This window comes from Varanus komodoensis, unplaced genomic scaffold (genome assembly GCF_004798865.1).
Source record: "Varanus komodoensis strain SLA01 unplaced genomic scaffold, ASM479886v1 scaffold7_3, whole genome shotgun sequence".
Lineage (NCBI taxonomy): Eukaryota > Metazoa > Chordata > Lepidosauria > Squamata > Varanidae > Varanus > Varanus komodoensis.
Window position 1 is genome coordinate 7,949,303 of NW_025336480.1, and position 20,796 is coordinate 7,970,098.

The window sequence follows — 20,796 nt, forward strand, 5'->3', positions numbered from 1 at the left end:
CATAATGAACCAATAAGTATCAGGGTCTGGTAAACTACAAAGTACATCAACCGCTAATGCTGTTTATCTGCCAAACATAACACAGAAATGGGTAAATCTTTTAGAAGACTGAACTCTAGTGTGAAATGCCATCCTGTCTAGAATTTACAAAACTGGCCGAAGTGTCCAAGAATGATCAGATTAATAGTTCAGCCAGGCAATCTGGCTGGGTATGGTATAAGTGCATCTGGGTTTTATTTCTTTGCAGCAGTTCACAGAGCTCCTTGAATAGCGTTGATTCATAATTACAGCCATGAGCAGTGTGACTAGTGCAAGGTGTGCCCAATTTGCATATAATTTTTCCACTAAAATCTGAGCTGTGGTTGATGCTTCTTGGTTAGGTATAGCAGAAGTCTTCTTCAATCACATGACTTCTGCTGAGTTCAAAAATGTAACTACTTTAACGAGTGATGATCTGTTTGTAGGTTAAAACTTTTGCCAAGTTAATAGTGGCTAAACTGATGAGCAAGTATAACTACAGCTCATAACTCTTTCCGTATTATAGAATATTTATGTTCTTCTTTTTAAAGGAACTGCTACTGTATGGAGCTGCTAGCGTATCTGATTACTCTCTGCCATTTGAATTTTTCTGAGAATGAACAGCCTCAATTCCAGGGTCATTACCATCAGTGTCCAGATAAAAGATTTTAGGAGATGTAAGGCTAACAGTGGAACAGTAACCAGTCATGATTTTAATTCCTGGGAGGACTTGTGGCAGGCTTCAGTCCACACAAATTGTATAACCTTGTCCACTAAGCAATAGAGTTTCAGCTTTCACTGTAAATTTTTGTATAAATTGCCTATAGAATGATGACAGTGCTAGAAAATGTTGTGTCTGACCAACATTTGTTGGAGTTGGCCAAGCCTGTACTGCTTCCGCTTTCCCCAGGTCTGTAGTAATGGCTTTACTAACAGCCTAGCAGTCTGTAGCCACCTAAATACCTTACCTATTCGGTTCAAGTGTTCTGGCAAGCAATGGTACAAAACAGCCATGGCATCTAAATATACTAGGCAAGTAGTTCCCTGAAAATCAGCAAGGATTAGTTCCATTAACCTCTGAAATGTTGTTGAAACATTGCGTAGGCCAAATGGCATAACACTGAATTCTGAAAGGCCTTTGTGGGTAATAAAAGCCATTTTCTCTTCATCCACTGGATACATTTCCACTTGTCAGTAACCACTGGCTAATTCTGATGTGGCAAACCACTGTGAATTATACAACATGTCTAGGTTATGATCCACTCTAGGGAGTAGATATGAATCCTTTATGGGGTAATTGTTCAGGTGGCTATAATTGATACTAAATGTCACCCCACCATTTTATGAGCATTGCAGGGGCAGCCCAAGGGCCCAAATGGTTGTATAATGTGGTTTTCTTACATTTCTCTCAAGTTTTTGCCATAATAGGATAATTATTGCTGCTGTAATGTGATGCTGCACTAATTTCTTTAGATCCATGTAAGAATCTCCTTGAGTGAACACGTCAGCACATTGCTCTAATAGACCTGTAATAAAGAGCTTCTCATTCTTTGACCATTGTGTTTCATCAGTCCCAACATCAGTTGCTTGATGTCCCAAGATTTCTTAATTTCTTTTTCAGTTTTGTTCTGTGTTAATTCTTCATCCCCAGAACATGGGAAAAACTTGTTTAGTTTAGTGCTGTGCTTGAGAATGTGAGGTTCTGGCACTAAATCTGCAATCTGAACCAAACGGGCCTCTTTTATAGCAATGGCAAGGTTCATGCAACTAACACATTTAATCTACCTAGTGCTCTGCTATGTAGCTGTGAAATGGATTCTCCCATATCACTGTTTGATAGTCTCCTCACTTGTGCAGCTTTAACTGCTTCAGCCCTAGAAGAAATCATTATATTTTCATCTACTGTCACCTTGCATACATTAGTGCTTTTCTAAAGTCAAATTATATGAATATAATTGTCCCATATTTAGAATAGCCTCATATTTAAGTAGGGGGGCTGTGCCCAACAGCGTTCCTTCATCTGATTCCCATACCATAATAAACTCCCATGCTGTTTTCATGGTTTGGATAGTGATTTGCCAGTACTCTGGACATTATCCTGCCCTGTATGTAGTAAATGGATAGTCTTGCTTTCATTGTCTTCTTCCAATTTTAACAGAATTGAACTTGTGCAATGTTAGATTACTCTCTGTATGATACTGTCCATCTCTGCTGAGGATAATATTTTTGCTTTGACTGGACCCCTTATCTGGTTTTCTGCAGTTTCTTCCAGAGCGCGGCTGTTTGTTCTTTTCCTGCCTTAAGCTGCTTAGCCTTGAACTAGTTTTCACTCTGCAACTTTCAGATTTTTGACTGTGTTTTCAGTCCCTGCATCTTCATCATGAGATCCCTGAGCCATGCATTCCAGGCAGTTTCTTCCTGCTTTTCTAGCTCATGAATCTGGTTTAGTTTATTGGGTATGGCAATGGCTTCATCAAGTGTGTGAAGTTTTGTACTTTGAAGTTGAATCTGGGCTTCTCCTTGTCCCACTTTAGTAATAAAATAATCTCATGGGAAATCATCCTGTAACCTCCCAACTGGAGTAGGTCACTACAGTGCCAATTTCCTGAGTTAGTTTCCATCATCTCTGAGGGTTTCCCTGGTTGCCATTTTCTCTCTACAAATGCTGCCTCAGCACAGTTCTCATTGATTGGAGGTTCAAACTGGTACTCCAAGGCAGTTTTTGAAGATGGATAACCCCTTGTTTTGGGTAAGGCACTTGCATGCTCTTCCCTTTAGAAGAAACACCAGGAAATTCACTCTCTCCTCATCAGATCACATATTCACCCTGGCAGCATGTTCAACATGTCCATCTCAGGAGCTCCATTCTTCATCAATCCCTGAGAATGCTTCAGGAATAAAAGCATGTTCTAAAACAATTCCAAATAATAAGAAGACATTTTATCTTCCAGAAAGTACTAGTGCATCCCAATTCTATTCATCTTAATTCAGAAGTGAGCCATTAATTTCAGTGGGTTTGATTCCCAATAAGAATGGATAGGATTATAATATCTCAGACAAATTTTATTGCCATGTCTGCATCAGTTTGTCCAAACCTGCAAATGAGGACAAGGTTTTCCAATGTATCTGATGAAATCAATGGTCACCAAGAATGATTACTTCACATAAACTAGGAGTTACTGATATTATGGCAGGATTCTTCAGAAGTCAAGCTCTGTCTCCTTACTGCTTTTCTTTTCATTCTGCTCCTATATGCTTTTTGAAAGACAAGAATTCTGCATTTACAGACCAAAGACAGAGTCTGCCCTTGACTTCAGTGCTCTTCTGCTTGAGATGCACAAATGCTAATTAGGTCCGCATCAGTCTGCTGTGCTTCAGAAAAGCTCTTGCCATACATATATACTGGGCTTGAGTTCTTGACGCAGGTTCTGTGAGAAGTGCCTTCAGCCCAAATGGGACATTCCAGGACCGACACTGAGAATCTTTTGTGTACTTGTTGTTTCAGGTGTCCGGTATCACAGCCGTCACTGGGGACAGGAAGTGTCCCATGTCACACTGTTTTGTCCTCTTGTAGCCTGATATCAAAGGATCAGCCAGCCAGTTCCTGTGATCAGGAGATGGGGGTTTGGTTACTCTCCCATCCTATCCCACCCCCGGCTGTTACGACTGTGAATTTGCTGGGCTGCCAAACAAGGAACAAGACAGGGCTTTATTTGAGAGGCTTCCTTCGTTTGAGAGAAAGAGAGAATACAAACCTTTCCATTAAAACACTAAGCTCAGCTTTGAAGTCTGTCCAGAGAAGTGATGATAAGACAGTGCAGTGAAAGGAATTGAAAAATGCTGTATAATTTGTAGTTTAAAAAAAAAAAAAAATCAGTAACACTGGGATCCATGGGTAATTTTAATTAGCTGCACTTAACTACTTCCTTATGCATTCCAAAGACATGCAACTCACTCCCCTGACCCTCCTCTAGCTCTTCCCTTCCCTCTCTTCTTCCCTGGGTACATGCTCAGCACACTCAAGAAGCAGATTTATAAATGGGCAATCTCCCACTTGTGCATCATGGCCATATTGAAGGTGTACTGGAAAGTTTTCCTATCCCCTACCACCATTACGCCCTCCTTCGCATAACAAAATGACTTGGAATGGGGGGCGGGGGAGCATTCAGGTGCCAGAATCCCCAGCAGAGATGGAGCACAGACCCCCAGACCCGACTGTTACCTCTCCTGTAGGAGAAGGCACGATCTGGAAAGGTACAAAGAGGATTATCCTGCCAGGCCCCCAGCAGGAGAGGACCGCAACATCATCCCCATCCTGTCTCCTCTGTGGAAAGGCAGCGAAGAATCGGGATGTCCCTGGAACAAAGCTTGTGCTCTGAGCCTTGTTTCTTCACTGCAAGCCTACTTCAAACTGCAGGCAGGTTTTGCAATGCATGGAAGAACGGTCAGAATGTTGCAGGTCAGAGCCACCATGCCACTGCTTGCTGGTTGATTCATCGTATGCATAGCCCACCTTTCCTCCAAAGTGGTGCTCCTGCACAATCGCTTCGCTGGGAGTTGGCAATGGAGTGAAAGCACTGGGCTACAGTTCCCATAATTCCAAGACAATATGTATTGGCCATCCTGGCTGAGGGTTTGTAGTCCAGCCTATCAGAAGCACCAGAGCACTTTGCAGCCATGATTTTCTTTAACCTTTGTTCCACAAAGACTCCTGCACATTTAAAACAGTAGAACTCCAATGAAAAGGGTCCCAAAGCCTCTCTACCTCATCAGTGCAATGTGTAGCAGGAAGTCAGGCAAAATTAACAAGATGGTAAAGATCCAGTACATTTTTAAAGGCTCCCCCACCCCCCGCAAAATATCTAGAATTATATATAACAGATACTGATTTTGGTTTTTTTGTTTTGAATCTCTTTCTTCTGGACATGTTAAATTTTAGTATAACCCAAGGTGACTGTTTGTGCTACTTTACATGGTTGCATATATTTACTGGGCAATGCGGCCTTCGGTCTTACAGCAACAAAATTAGACTTTGGCCAGCTGCAGTTTAGAATGTCTCAGATATCATAAGCCTTACATATTTTCTACATGGCTTGGTTGCACTGAAAGTCCCTGAAAATGTTCTGTTCTTTTCTGCATTTGACAGCCAAAAGGCCATTTTGTACAGGAATTTATTTATTTATTAAAAAATCATTCTGTCTAAACTCGCATACGTAAAATCAGCGGCCTGCTCAAGGTTACCTTGCTGCTTTGCAGGATCAGAGAAGCCTGTAGCATCTAGAAAAGTGCTAACCTTTCTTCAGGTACAGTTCTACCGGCGGCTGTGAACTTCCTCATGCAGAAACAAGAAGCTACTTCATACCCAGGCCAGCCATTGGTCTTCCTAGTTCAGAGCAGGGCACATGGACTAGCAGCAGCTTTGGGGGGTTTCAGGCAATCATTTTTCGCAGCCCAACCTAGAAATGCCAGAAAAGGCATCTGGGACTCTGTGCTTTACCACTGAGCTACCCTTCGTTATACAAAAAAGCCTCTTTAGATTTCCTTAAATAGAAAACTTGGATGAATAGAATGGAGCTGCTGTTGCCACATTAATACAACATAAACTATGTATTAATTGGGAAGTATGATCTCAAAGCATACAACACATACACACAAGTCTGGGGCAGTGCTTTTTGTTTCAATCCTTTTTCAGGGCCATCTCAACCATCATACTTTTCTACTCAGCTCTCTGTCTCTCTCTCTCTCCATGCAGGAAAAGCAGCAGGGTCCAAAATCATTAGAAGTGGCTTTTTATCTGCACATACACCAGCTTAGCCTCTCAAACTACAGGAGATTCCAGGTTGAGTAGTGTGCAGATGCTGCCCTTCAGGCAACACAAGGAAGACATTTTTCTCCTTGTTCCTTCTGTAGAAAACGGTGGGGGGGGAGGTGTCTCACTGATAGTACAGTGAGATGCTCAAGGACATGAGTCTGGAAAGTTTAGTGTTTAGAGGAAGAACTTAGATGCAGGCATTGTGCAGAACACAGAGTCAGCCTCAGGAATGTGCTGATTAAATCAGGTTGCCCTGTCTGCCTGCCCTCCGGTCTCCAGATGCTGCTTTAGAAGGCCAGATCAGTCTGGAGCAAACCTCCCTCAGCCATGGTGCCTGAGGCTGGTTCAGTGAACAGCGGGCAGTGAGCTGCCCCAGTTGTTGTGTTGGCAGTGCTTCGGCATCAAGGAAGTCCTGAGGGCCCGGAGGGGTGTTGCCATGGTGTCTCTCTCTCTCCAGGCTGTCTGTCTATCTGTCTGACTGCCTGGCTGGAGTGTTTGCATCTGGTGATGGGACAGTGGGAAAGGTCAGGAATCCTGCTTGGGTACCACCCATTCCCTCTGAGCTGCCAAAGTGGCCTCTGCTGTGGTGCTGAGGTCCCCAGATGGTTGGTCTTTGGGATGTTAACATCCACAGTGCAGCACCTTACCTGGGACAGCCCAGGTCTCCATCTTCTCCGTGACAATGATGGGACTGTCCCAACATGTTATCAACCTGGTGTGTGTAGCAGGGTACACTCTTTTGTTTTGTTTTGTTTCCCCTGTTGGGCATGGGGAGAGTGATCTGAAGGTGGGAGACCTTGAATTGGTCCCTTAGAGTAATGGCAACATTTCCCCTTGGTAAGGGTGGGGGACCCAATAAAGGGTTGGTGGCAGCAAGAAGGAATGCTTCCCTGTGCTGGCCCCCAAATTGTGCAATGATCTTCCCACCAAGGCCTGCCTGGTGCCAACTTTGCTACCTTTTCAGTGCCAAGTTAAGAGCACCTCCTTTGCCAAGGTTTTTCCCAACTCCAAATAGTATATGGGGATGACAGAGGGGTACAACCCACAGTTTTTGAGCAGGAGTAGTAATATGGGCTGCCTGAGTTGTTTAGCAATTAAAATGTGGGTTTAATTTTTGTAATGTAATTTGATGATGTTTAATTGTTGTTTTATTCTATATTGTACTTATTATTCACTGCCCAGAGAACTTTGACCGTTCTATAATTTCAGTTTAGAAAATAAATAAAGAAATACATACATGAATAAAGACTGCAGCCCACTTTGGAATTAGGCCATGCTTTTCTTTCTTCCTTTTGTAAGGGCTTGGTCTCTACATTGGCAAGTGTATTCAAAAATAATTAGCGGTAGCGTTGCACAGCCCTGAGATATCTTATTCATTTTCTGTGGCTGATCATGTGCTCTGGACGAATGTGTTTGGTAACACAGGAATCACTGGACTGTCTACCCACAAGCAATTGTAGAAACTGAGTGGTAGTCACTCACCAGGATTCCAAGCGGGACATTTTCCGGCCCCCTGAATTTGGGACCTTCTTCGTGCAAAGTGGTGGTTTGGACCATTCAGCTAACAGCCAACAGTTTGGCCCCTGTTCATAATGCTACAAGCTGCAGCCAGGAACAGCTGGAACAAGGTCCCCAAAGCAGGACCGCCCCTGCTGCAATAGGCCCGCATGCATTTTGTCACATGTGCATACCGGATAGTGCCCATGCAAAGCTGCACAGTCCCCACTGCCACCTGCCCAGGCATTTATGACACTGCAGCTGTTGCAGCCTTCCCCAACGATGTGCCCTTCCAGTTGGGTTGGGCTACAACCTCCATAGTCTCCAACCACTATGACCACTGCAGGGGATGATAGTCCAACTTACCTGAAGGGTGCTCGGTTGGGGAAGGCTGATTCAATGTCTGAATCTATGTTTATATAATGCTGGCATGTATGTGTTTCCCTTTAAAAAGAAAAGAGCAGCATATCCCCTTAGGTGTTAAACAGATTTTGCAGGAGCTGCAGTTGTCACATCTCTTTTGAATGCTCTGGGATTAGAAGGGGCACCTGCAATTAGAAAACAGAATCGGCAGGTTTTTCCGCTGCAGCAGGGATCCTCCCTTCCTCCTGCCCTCCATCCTTTAATTAAACTAGTGATGATGGAGCAGGGCTAATGTCATCACAGAAAGTGGGAGCTCCTTCTATTGCTCCAGAAAATAATTGTCGGCAAACCCCTTCACTAAAGCCCCTTCCTCATGCACACCCCACAGTGCAGCTCTACCCCTCTGGGGACTGTGTGAATAAGGCCATGTGTGGGTAGGGCCTGATCCAGGCACAGCAGCCTCCCCCCACATCGTCACCCAGCCTCCAGGCGGTGTGATGAGCAAATGGGAAAGATCCATGCACACAGTCCTGCCTCTGTGGTTGGAGGCTGTAAAACTGTGTGCAAGTGTGAGAGAAAGCAACTTCCCGTCAGCAGTCAGCCATACTAACAGCTTCCCTCCCTGTGCACAGATCCAAGATATGAGATGTTTTCCTCAACTTGCCAGTTGTCACTTGCCCTGAGCTCTGAGTTCAGTCTTCAGCCCAGAGGTTCTCTCTCTCTCTCTGTCTCTAGTGAGAAAAACAGCACCAGCTCAAACTGCCGGGGTCAGACTCTTGACATCTGGCAATGCTAAATTTATTTGAAACCTCTTAGCCTAGTGTACTGCTGAGCACACAGCATGAGCAGGGCAGAACCACATGGCGGACAGGAAAATGAAGCAAGTTCCTCTTTGGAATTTAAAGCCCACTTAAATTCCTGATTTTCTCTTTTGCACTTTGTGCAGCTGTTTCATTTAACACCCTGAGAATTAGTCATCCTGCTCCATTCTGCCCTCTTCCCCCTCCCCCCACATCATCCTTGCAATGATAGCCAGATGCAGGCTCACCACGCTGGAGTCCTCAGCTGTGCAATTGCAGCCAGATTGGCCAAGCTGGGATCTGGGTTAGTGCTCAGAAAGCAAGAGCACTGCAAAGGACGTGAGGTTAAGTTAAAAGTGGCACAAACATCTGGGACTCCTGAAGAAAGAGCTGTGAGTGAAAATACATATATCTGTCAGCTTGAAACAACACCCCTGTAGCTCTGTGTACAAACCTTGAGAAAACTGTGTCAGAGAGCTGCTTCAAGGGTCAGATGTGATCAGCAATGCCTTAAAGGAACAGTACCTGTTGCTTTTCCACAAGCAGGACTGACCTGCAACCTCTGTCCCAACGCAGCCTATATACTCTGCATACTCTTGGGCCACACACAACATACATACGCGCACACACCACAGTGCATAGCAGTTGAAACAAAAACGCAATGTTGACGCAAGTTGTAGTGATTGCCAACAACTCGGATGGCTTTAAGAGGGAATTAGACAAATGCATGGAGAATAGAGCAATCAGTGGATTTTAATAAAGTGATGGCTATTAATATGGTGGTTAAGAGTGTAGGAGATCTGGGTTCTAGTCCCCACTCAGCCATGAAACTCACTGGGTGACTTTGGGCAGTCATTGCCCCTCAGGCAAATCTACCTCACAGGGTTGTTGTGAGGATAAAATAAAGAGATGAACCTTGTACCCCTCCTCGGAGCAGTTGTAGGAGGAGAAAAGTCAAGGCATAGATGTAATGTAATAAGAAGGGTCCTGATGGGTGTGTATATTATTCTGGTGTTGAGGTAGTAGGTCTCTCAGTAATACCAATTCCTGGAGAACATGACCAGAAAAGCTCTTGTCCTGCTTGCGGATTTTCCACATGCAGCTTATTTACTCTTTTTATTTTATTGTATTAATCTGTTGTAAACCATCCCGAGATGTCTGTGATGGGACGGTATAGAAAAGTTTTAAATAAAATAAATAAAAAATAAACAGCTTGTTAGCCACTGTGTTAGCAGAATGCTGAAGTAGATCCTATGAACACATGTGAGAAGCCTGTATAGAAATCTGTGTCTCTATATGTGTGTCTTTATATAACCAAAGTAACCAAACTTTTCACATACTAGAGCACTGAAGAAGGCCAATAGTTCAAATAGGCTTGGTTACTTTCAGTATTGAATGAAATGAACTTTGCTTGCATTGCATGATGACTGTGCATTTCTGCCTCTGGAGATAGAGTTATGTTATCAGGCTTTTTGAATATTGTTCATTTTCAATATTTTACTCATCCAAATTGTTTTATTGCCTATTAGCAAATTAAACCCCATATGTTTCCAATGTGAACAGTTCATAAACTTTTTTTTTTTAAGAAATGCACTGATAGAAGCCTTTCTCTGATCAGGAGGCAAGATGCTTCTCATTGTTCCTAAACCCCACAACTGATAGCTTGTTTCCACCCGCATGGGTGTTTTGGCCAAATATCTGAAAGGTGGTACCAGTTGCTACCTGAAGATTTTCCAGAGTGAAGACGAGTTTTCTCTTTATATTTGGCATATAGAATCCTTGAACATGCTGTCTTCTTCTGAGAACTTAGCCAAACTGCAACAATTTACATGGAAAGTAATACAAACTGAATTATTTTATTGAAATAAATGACTACTGCTGTAATACTTTAAGAAAATGCAGTCAAGGTGCTACCTGAGGTTTGGCCACCTGTCCAAACACAAAGAATTACTAACGAAAGCCTATGCAATCTCCTTGCCCTCAAAAACACCTAGATGGGCAATTTTGAAATGTGAGGAGGAGAAGCTGAGGCTTGCCCAGAGGGTGCCAGTCCTCACTCCTCCCTTTCCCAGCCCCAGAATGCCCTCCCATGCGGACCCTGAAGAAGCTCTTCCATCCTCGCCACCTTGCCACTTGGAAAAGGCCAGGCCAGTGGTGAGGGCAGGGGGCCTCTCCAAGGTCAGGGACAAAGCCCTGCCCTCAGAAGGCATTTCCAAGGCTGGAGCTGGGATGCTCACCTATCCTATACCTCTTCCCTCCCGTCCCCCAGGAATGTCAGGAAGACTCAGGATTGTGCCGTCAGTGAGCAGGACAGTGCAGCCATGACAATATTGCATTTCCGCTGATTTTGTCTGAGAGCATGTTTCTTCCTATGTGCTTATATTGTTTTTTCTGAATAGAAGGAATGAAAAGGTTTGTCCAATGACTTTTACTTCTTTGTATCCATTCTGTTAAGGACTTCTTAAGATCTGTGTGTGCGCACGCACAAATGTCCAAGTGCACACTCAGACATAGTGCTGTTATGGGTAGCTGAAATAAAGTATAAAAAGTATAAAAAGCTGAAAGTATAAAAATGTTTAGCACCTGGAGACTCACTGATACCAAATGAGAGAGAGAGAGAGAATGTTTTAAAACAGGACCAGACTGAAGGTAGGTCTGGCTCTACTTAGAGATCTCTAGCTGATATGCAGTAAATTGGCAAAGGTTTCTGATGCTTAATGGTTTAATAATAGCACCTACTAATTTATGCACCCTTCTCCATCCCCTTAAATGAAACTGTTAAAGCAGGCAGGCAAGATTGACTGACTGACTACCAGGACAGGAATTTTGCATGGAAAGAATGAGTGCTTTTCATTTTTAGTACTCAAAACAAATTCCTAGATTCAGAACTCTTTAATTTCAGGGTGGCCATGTCTTTTCTTACATTGGATAGTCCTCTATATGAAGAGCTTCCAGTGGACTGACTTTTATTTTGAAGATGGGCACCTTGGCATCTAGTAGTTCTCAGGGGTCTGGTAAAAAGATCCCACATGCCTGAGGTCTGCCCAAGCTTGTTTTAAAACATGCAAAGATGAAATGTGGAAGCATATTTCTAAGACTTAAGTGTTCCAATTTCCATGGATTGACAGACTGCTAGAGCAAATGATTTAGTACAGTCTCTAAATCTATCCCACCCATCCAAAATTAAGGCTTCTCTAATCCGTATCACCCACTAATGTTCCAAGACATGCAGCAGAGTAATATCATCTTAGCATTTTTACACACACACCATTTACTTGTTTTTGTTTACAAGGCAGGAAATAATTATGGAACAAAATCCGGCTGCATATTTTTTCTGCTACAAGCTAGCAGGGAGACATAGTGGGGTATTGATATTTACTAGGCTGGCCACATATGAGTAATCCAGAAAGAGGTCAGGCATGAGTGGTTGTTTGCATAAAATTTGCATGTGCTGTATTATATATATAAATGCAAATATAGCAATAAATATAATACTGTAAATAGAAATATTGTGCAATTCGCCACAGTGTGGAAAGCCATGACTGGTGACCTGTGAGCTTTGCTCAGGCTACTGTCCAAGCACTGCAGATTGAAACATGGAAACATAAACACAGCAAGTCAGAAGGGGTCTCCTGGGCCATCTAGTCTGACCCCCGGCTCCAGCTGGCTTTGCTAATGACATGCCTACCATGTGCATGTCCAGCCTATCTTTCATGGCCGATCTCTTCCTTCTGGTGTTTGTTGTTTCTGGGCTTGGGAGTAGACAGTCATTCAAACAGAGGACACCTTCAAAATAGGGAGCAATCATCTGGCAGCCTTTCAAACAAAAGGCAGTCCTCTATAAAAGCAACACATGGCCACCCCAGTGGCTTGCAGTGCCAGGGTGCACACAGAAGTTACAGTTGGGACCTAACTCCACAGAAGAGGAATAGTGCCATGCAAGTAAAGAGGTAGATGGGATCAGTGCTGGTCTTTCCTGAAATTCTCCTTGGAAGATCTAGATCAGAGAGGCATATCTGACATCCCTCTGGGGCTTGCTTTAAACTTCCCAGCAATGTCCACCAAGTCTCATACACAGTTGCTGGTTGGCAGAGGCTGTCACAGGGACCTCCAAAATCCAGGGAAAGAGGGAACGCTGTGGACATAGCCTTCCTCCCCTGTGACAGGACCTTTTGTTGGGGGATTGCTTGGCCTGGGTGCATGCAGTGGGGGTGGGGGGGAGAAGGCGTTTTAACAGGCACACAAATGCAATTATGAGCTTCCTCTAATGGTGGAGCTTAGTGGGAGAAAGCAGAGAGTGAACGTGCCTAGTAGCAAAGACAACAGGAATGTAAACACGTCTTCAGTCTGATTATGGAAAGTGCTTTGGCAGAGTGAAAACCGTGGCGCAAAGAACCACTCTCTGGATATTTCAAGCTATGGCCTTCATTCAATATACCATTTACAAACTAGACAGTACCATCCAGCTCTTTCCTTAAAAGGTGACTTCCCCAGTTTGGCAGGCCTCAAGCAGGCAATAAAATGACCTTATGTTTGAGGACAGTGTCAAATTAAATAAGCAGCTAAAGAAGTGATCTCTCCCTCTTCATATCCCATGCCTATGCAGAGTTCTTACACTGGTTCCTTTCTGTCTTGTAGGAATAGGAGCAACTTTGCTCCATTTGAAATGAAAAAACTACCGAAGCAAACCTCACAGTGCTGCCTTAGCAGGCAACCAAGCAAGGAGTATTCTGAGATCTACCTTATCCCACAAGCTCAGCTCATTAACCCCTGCCCCCCACACACACACACAGAGAGAGAGAGAGAGAGCGCAACAACAATAGCATTGAACAAAACAGTTGATAAAGAAGAACCATCAAGATTCAGGACCAAGGGGATCAGAGAAGTAAAATATGTGATTTTTAAAAAAGAAAAGATATAGCTCAGGCTATACTTTTTGAAGGTATTTGCTTTTCATGGGTAGAAGCTTTGTTTGCTTGCTTTTCCAATGTTCCAGCTTAGGCTGAGAAATTATTTTTGTTGTTCTTGTTGATGTTGGGCATTCACAGTGTTCCTTGTTCTGGTCTGTGATCCAAACATTTGGTTCTCAACCACATGGTGCATTGACTTCCTAAATAGTCTGAAACAGATTTTGTTTGTTTGTTCTCATTTACACATTTATTTATATCTAGCCATTCAAAAGAGTGGATTGTCAAATGAGCTCCCATGAGAATTAATTCCCAATTAATACCCTTTGGGAGATCTAGCTTCCTTCAGGTGGTTCTTACAAGTCTGCCATTCCAAAATGGTGACAGAATGTGTTTATCTCTACTGGTTAATTCCTTGTAATAAGCACCATAAAACGTATCACAGCATCTCACACCATTTGCCCTCTAATTTTCAACAGTGAAGAGACTTATTCTGGAGAACAAAGGTCTGCCTAACAAGGGACCATTCCATTTGTTAGCAGCTGGAAAAAGGAGGAAACTGGCAATTATGGTATTAAAACATTGTGAGAAAACACTGGAAGAAACTAAAGGCAAACCCCTTTTCCATCATCACAGAGTGGTTGGTTACCCTCTGCAGTTGTGTTCACCTCTGAAATGTTGCACTGGTCATGTCCATAATAGTTTATTGCTAGCTATTCATGGGCTACAACCACACCAATAGGTCAGATTTCTTGGATCTGGATGAATGGCTCAGGTTGGATTCTGATGACCATGATATTCTTGTGATCACAGTTATAATCTCATAGCCTAGCTACTTGAATTGAATTTTTCGACCTGTAGAGGCCATAAGGCAAATACAGCCTGGTTTGTAGAAAGACTACGCCCTGTTACTTTCTCACAGTGAGGTTTTCTTCTGAACACACCATCATGTAGTATATATCAATAATTTCAATGTTGGAGTAAGCCTCTGAGAAACATGTTTTAAGATAAACTGATGATCAATTTCTTCACATAGAAGGACAATTACGCTATATAAAGATGACAAGAAAAATGGTATAGCTACCCACTTCAGGGTAAAACCTGAAAAATAAGTGTGGGAAAATGCTAACTTATTATTACATTAGCAACATCTGGTATTTATTTATTTATTTATTTAGCAAGCTTCTATGCCACCCCATTCGCCGAAGCCTTGGGGCAGCTCACAACAATAAATAAATACACATTAACCATATAAAACAATATAATTGGAGACATCCTGGCCAAAGATATAAAATCAATAAATAATGTTAACAATTAAAATGACATGACGTTTAAATAAAAACTTCTTGGCCTGGCGCCGAAAAGCAAATAACAACGGCGCCAAGGCAGACCTCTCTGGGGAGCGCATTCCATAGATTGGGCACCACCGCAGAGAAAGCCCTCCTCTGGGTACTTACCTTCCTAATGTGCTTTACAGAGAGTTCCCGGAGAAGGGCCTCTCCCGCTGATCTCAATATTACTCCTTAACATCAGTTTTTTCCCACCAGCATTGCTTCCGTGGTGCAGAATGCGTATTAATTTGGTTCAGAATATCCATAGTTTGTCTGTTATTAGGCAATGCACACCTCAGCCCTGGATTCAGGAAAAGTCAGAAATCCAATGATATCAGAGCTTAGCAAAGGTGAAGAGGTGAACTCTTAGAGGGAGGGAGGGAGGGAGAGAATGCTTTGTGGGCCACTGCCAGCATTATCATGTGTGCCCAATTCCAGTCCCCTTTACTGGAGACATATCCTGCATTCTTATTCAAACGTATCTGGGACTGAGCCCTGTTGAACTCAATTGGACTTTCTTCTATATACATATGCAGGGTCAGTCAAGGATGCCACTCCATTAGCTCAACAGGCCTGCAGAAGAACCCCAGCTATTATTGCTTCCTTCAGCAGGGGGAGGGGGGCAAAACCTGTGGTCATCCAGATGTCATTGGTCTTGGCCTCAGCCCACATGGTGGATAGTCAAGAATGATGGGAGTTGTGATCCAACAACATCTGGTGTGCCATGGGTTGTTCACTGCTGCTTAGCTGGAGGCAAGCTGGATTTCTGCAGTGCAGGGAACTATAGAAATAACAATAACAGCAACAACATTAATTTTAAAAATCAGGACTGGGTAGACAGAAAATCTGTGCATGTACGTTGGGAAAGCCAAGGAAGAGGAAACAGCCTAAGGGGTCATTGGTAAAGTATGTCACAGATCAAAGGCAGGCAGAAGCAATGTAAGTACCAACTTTGTGACAAAGAAAGGGGCTAGATATTGGTTGAAACTAGGTAAGTGTGACATGAGGTGAAAATTATTTTAAATTTAATTGTAAGTCTTGGGAGTTGTATTTGAGCCAAAAGGCGATTAATTAGCTAATAAATAACACAAATCAATTAATTGATGGAGGGCTTTTAAAAAAACACTGACCTCTGTGTATATATGTGCATAAAAAGCAGAAGAGCTCTTTTTAAATTAGATGTACGCTCCAACTATATCACGCTTCAGCTATAGGAGTTGCAAGGCTCTGTTTGAAAATGGCCTCATCTCCAAAAGTGGACCAAGAGTGCCATTCTCACACATCCAAACCTCCTGGCATAGGAGAAGGCAGAATGTCAAGAAAAAGGCTATAAGCCTGACTTTCCCTGCAAGATCTCACCTACCAGATTTTCACAAGACAAATGCAAAGCCCATCGCCCAGCAAAATGTTCTGGGCAAGCCGGTGAGATGGGAATTCTATATATTAATAATATACAAATTCTTTCTAGGAAGCATTTGTAAGGAGATAGCTGCTGAGCTGAACCTGGATCAGGGGCATGTTAGTCAGTAAAAAGATACAATTCCCAGTATGGTCCAGAAAAGGGAGGGAGGGATTTTGAGTAGCAAATGTCAATCTGAGCTGATTTTAGCAGATGACACTTGGCATCATTTAACACTGGCAGGACCAGGTCAGCTGCAATGTGAGCCACACTTGCCATGGGTCCAGGCAACCCCATGGAATAAAAGGCCTCAGAGTCCTGCTTTAAGGGCTGGTTGCAAGCTGATGGTTTGGATAAGCACTTAGCATAAAACGGAAGCTTCTTCCACCACCACCAGGCCCTGCCCACCTCACAGCTCCACCACAAATAGTCAGTGACATTTTGCGGTCACAGAGCTGCAGGACCAATTGAATTAGTAGCCTTCCAGGTGTTTTAGGCCCCTGTCAGTCCAAGTGGCATGGCCAGTGGTTAGGAAGAGAAGCAGACCTGTTGTGAAAAGTCCCCAGTTGATCATAAAAGCACGATTCTGAAAATGCTACTCCAGGGGCCCAATGCAGCACCTGCAAGGTGGGCCATGGGCATCTGATCCCCCCCCCCGGGCGCTTCATCAAAAGTGGACCAAATATCCATAAGTCTCATGCAAGTCACCTATGGATCATATGCAAGTAAACCTTTTTGATTTTTGTTTTTAAAAAAGCTTCTCAGTGTGCATTCTCATAGATCAAGGTGCAAACAACGATCTCTTAACTAAATTCACTGTTTAATGCTTACCTCTGCTGAACCTGCATATTACCAAATATAGAACAGTTTCCCAACAAGCTTCTCAGTGCTTTAGATCCTGATCCCCTTCAATCCCAATCAGTATGACATAATAATTATGGATTCTGGGAATTATAAGCCAAAATCTTTGGAGGCTACTAGGCTCAGAAAGCCTGCAGGATACATCAGCTGAATATACTTTATAGGAGAGAAAACATTGCCTGGACTGGGGAATGCTGGATGTGGCAACCCTAACTCCATCCTGGCATGAACCAACGATGCTGGATCACATCAGGTCAAGAGCTACACAGATGGGATTAAATTCAACAGTGAAAACAGAACAGGAGACCCCCAATAAAGCATTATAGGTTGGGCCCAGGATCTGCCTGCTGGGAGAAGAAGGGCACCTCCATGAGAGTAAGGAATCTGCTCAGGGAAGATCCTGCACCCCTGCTTGTCCCCCACATATGGCAGCTCACCCCATTCAGCAGGGTCCCCTATGTAGCACGTGCTGGAGATGCTGCTGTGGGAAGGAAGGGGCAGAGAAGCCCCTTCCGCTAGCGAATTCATCCAATTTAAATCTGGATCCAGTCCCAAGAGCAATAGGCCTAATCTGTGCTCAGCATCCATTAGGCACTGCTATGTGGCCTCAGTGCTACAGGAGTCAAGGATGGGCAGTGAGGTTCGAAGAAGGGTTGAGTATTTGTACACGAAGCAAAGAGACAGAAAAGTCAGAATCTAAGGAACAGTTGCAAACATGCATGATGCATCATGTGCTAATCTACTGTCCAGTTTCTACGGACTGGATGTTATTACAAGTGTGTGGATTTTCTTGCATGAAGATAAAGCAAGTGCCTCCTCCCATCCCTGGCATGAACACGCATTTTGGGTGCTCCCCAACAAGGTGTTTGTCCATTTGTAGAACTTTACAGTGGATTGAAATGTCATCCGCTTCCACTGATACGCCTCGTTGCTTCCCCCCCCCCCCCGCACCCCACTAGTTCTTCCATTGCTTTTTCCTCCACCTGCAAAATACCCATTAAAGAGAACATGATGGAGCGGCAGCTCCATGGCTTCTGGTTGCTACCTCTAAGAGCTGCCTCTCTGGAAGTTCCCCTGGGCTAAGTGGATCATATATGGCTGACTCATAACCTCCCGATATTATGCTTTAGAGAAGAGAGAGGGGGGAAGTCAGGTTTAATTTGTCATCTACATTTTATATTATGTAACTTGTACTCATAATTTAAAAAAAAAATGAAATTAGGGGGGAGCTAACCCCAGGAAAGCTGCTACAGAAAGGAACCACAAACAGCAAGAGAAACTCCTTTGCTCTTTGATCCTCCCTGCAGAGAGTAGACTGTGAAGCATTTGTTAAAATGTTAATCCGATTTAAAAACAGCCTTTGAATAGTTTATGAGAGGAAGTGCCAGTTTCTGATTCCCAACCCAGCAGGAATTTTAAAACAAGCCTCCATCTCCCCCAGTGTCAGGTATGCCCTTCGTATGGACAGAAGCAAGATGAGCCCTCACTCACTCACTCACTCACTCACAATTTGCACCAAACAGCCACGTACTTTTGGGCCTGTCTCCTGCTGGGGAAAGACTTCTTGTCATGAAGGCTGAAATGGTAAAGGGCTCTGCAAGGGCGCTGGTGACATGTGCCATTCCTTCAGAATGCACCACAATCCATCTTGCTGGAAGAAACTCTGAGAACAAGATTTTGAACCAGAGTGGTTGAGGTGTGATGTTCGGAGGCGGCTGTTAACCCAATCGAAACGGGTTGGCCAGGCATGTCATCCTTCTTAACGGCACCAAGTGACCCAAGGAAGGACATGATTCCTCCCAAACTGTTTAGGCCCTCCTGTGGCTGTCACATGTCACAGAGGACAGTCCTCTCCCTGAAACTGTCCTCTATTTGATGGACAGCATTGTCCAATCCAGTTTAAAGACTGCTTTAAAACATACGTGAGAAACAGGAGACCGGGTCATGAGAGTCACTCATCTATAATTAGCACCTGGACAGCAGAATGCACAGGCACAGGGGTCACCTGGTCACTATGATGGGATGTACTATATTTTGCTTATAGTGATTATTTCTAAATTTGTGACTGTACGTATAACTGGTACATGTAACTGTTATGCAAATCCGTGCCCTCCTTTATCCTGCATTTTGCTGATGAATTCTCCTTTTTCATAGTGACAGGTTAAGTGCACACTCCAGCCATGTTGCAATTTATTTATGTGTTGCATTAAAGCAGCTTTCCTTCAACAGTTGCTCTCCTCAGCTGAAAAGGAAGGTGGGCTGCCACCATAGCAGTCCTAGGCATATTTCTTCAGAAGTAAATCCAACGGCATTCAATGGGGCATGGTAAAGGAGCCTAGGTTCTCCCAGGCAAAGGTGCCTAGATGAGGTGGTAACACTTGAAATAGAATGTACTAACTCAGGATTCAGCAACCTGTGGGCTGCATGTGTATGAATGTTCAAAAAGCACCACCCAGAAAGAAAAGTGACATGCCAAGTAGAAAGCTGAGATAAGCCCCTTCTCCCCGGCATGCTTGTTTTGATGTGTGAGGGCATTCAGACATGTAACTGCACACTTTTGCTCTGCAGTTGTATAACTCGTCCACTACGCACGCACACACACACACACACACAGACACACGAGAGACGGGGGAGTGGGGAGAGAATGCTTTAGCATTTGAACATACCAACAGGACTAGCTTTTCTATACCGATTCTTAGAATTCTGTTAGGGGAAAAATGGAATGTGAGACGCATCCTTCATTTTTATAGCCGCACTGATGATGAGATTAGTTTACAAAGATGAAATAGGCTGCAGATGGTTTGAGTTGGTGGCTTCAAAATGCTCCCCTTTCTGAAAGAAACAGTCCTTCCATCTGAAGAATCCAACACATCCGCTTTCCATCCATTCTCGCTTTTAATTTTTCCGAAGTAATAGGTACGAGTGGGCTCTCCTTTGCTGGAAGTATTTAGACGAGGCTGGATGGCCTTCTCTCAGAGGTGCCACAGTTTCTCCTGCATTGTAGGTCAAGCACTGAGCAGGGGGTCGGACCAGATGAGCTCCAGAATCTCTGCTAGCTCCAAGTGTTGGATGGCACAGGCGCCCCACTCCAGCCTTGCACTAATGACAGGGTAACGGTTGGACCCACTCAGTGCAAGCGGGTGAGCTTCACAGTGTGTAGAACGGGTGCAGGGCACCCCACTCGTGGCCCTTCGGATGCGTTGGCCTGCAGCTCCCTCCCGCTTGCCTTGGCACAAGTGCCTCTCCCCAGGAGCAGGGATCTGACGTCGCTCTTGCACTGGATTCAGCCATCCAGTGCCCAGTCCGGTGCCCTCCAGGTATGTTGGGCTGTTACTCCCATCATCCCTGTGCCGAGGTCCAGCACATCGAAAGGGCAGCAGGTGGGATAAGGCTGCAGTCCTGCGTGCCAGCCCTCTTTCTGGGGTTTTCTGAGCAAGTTGCTCCCTCTTGCCATCTTGATATCACCCCATTTCTAGATTCTCACCAGAGTGTTTTATACATGCCTCTGGATCTGAAGTTCTTGACAAAGCTGGACTTTAGGTACAATGGTTAAGATGTACTTTGCTTCAGAAGTATAACATAAGGAGAATTTCCAGAGGAATTATAATAAACTTAACTGAGCTTTCTTTTCTCACCCCATCCATTGGCTCAGCCTCTCATTTCCTGCTACAATTTCCCCTCCCCCTCCTACTTTGCAGAAGTGGGCAACTTGCGGCTACTTACAAGTTTGGACCTAGCCAATGATGGGGGTTCATGCAAGCTGTAGCCAAAGCATCTGGGGGGCCACCCGTGACCCACCCCTCATCAC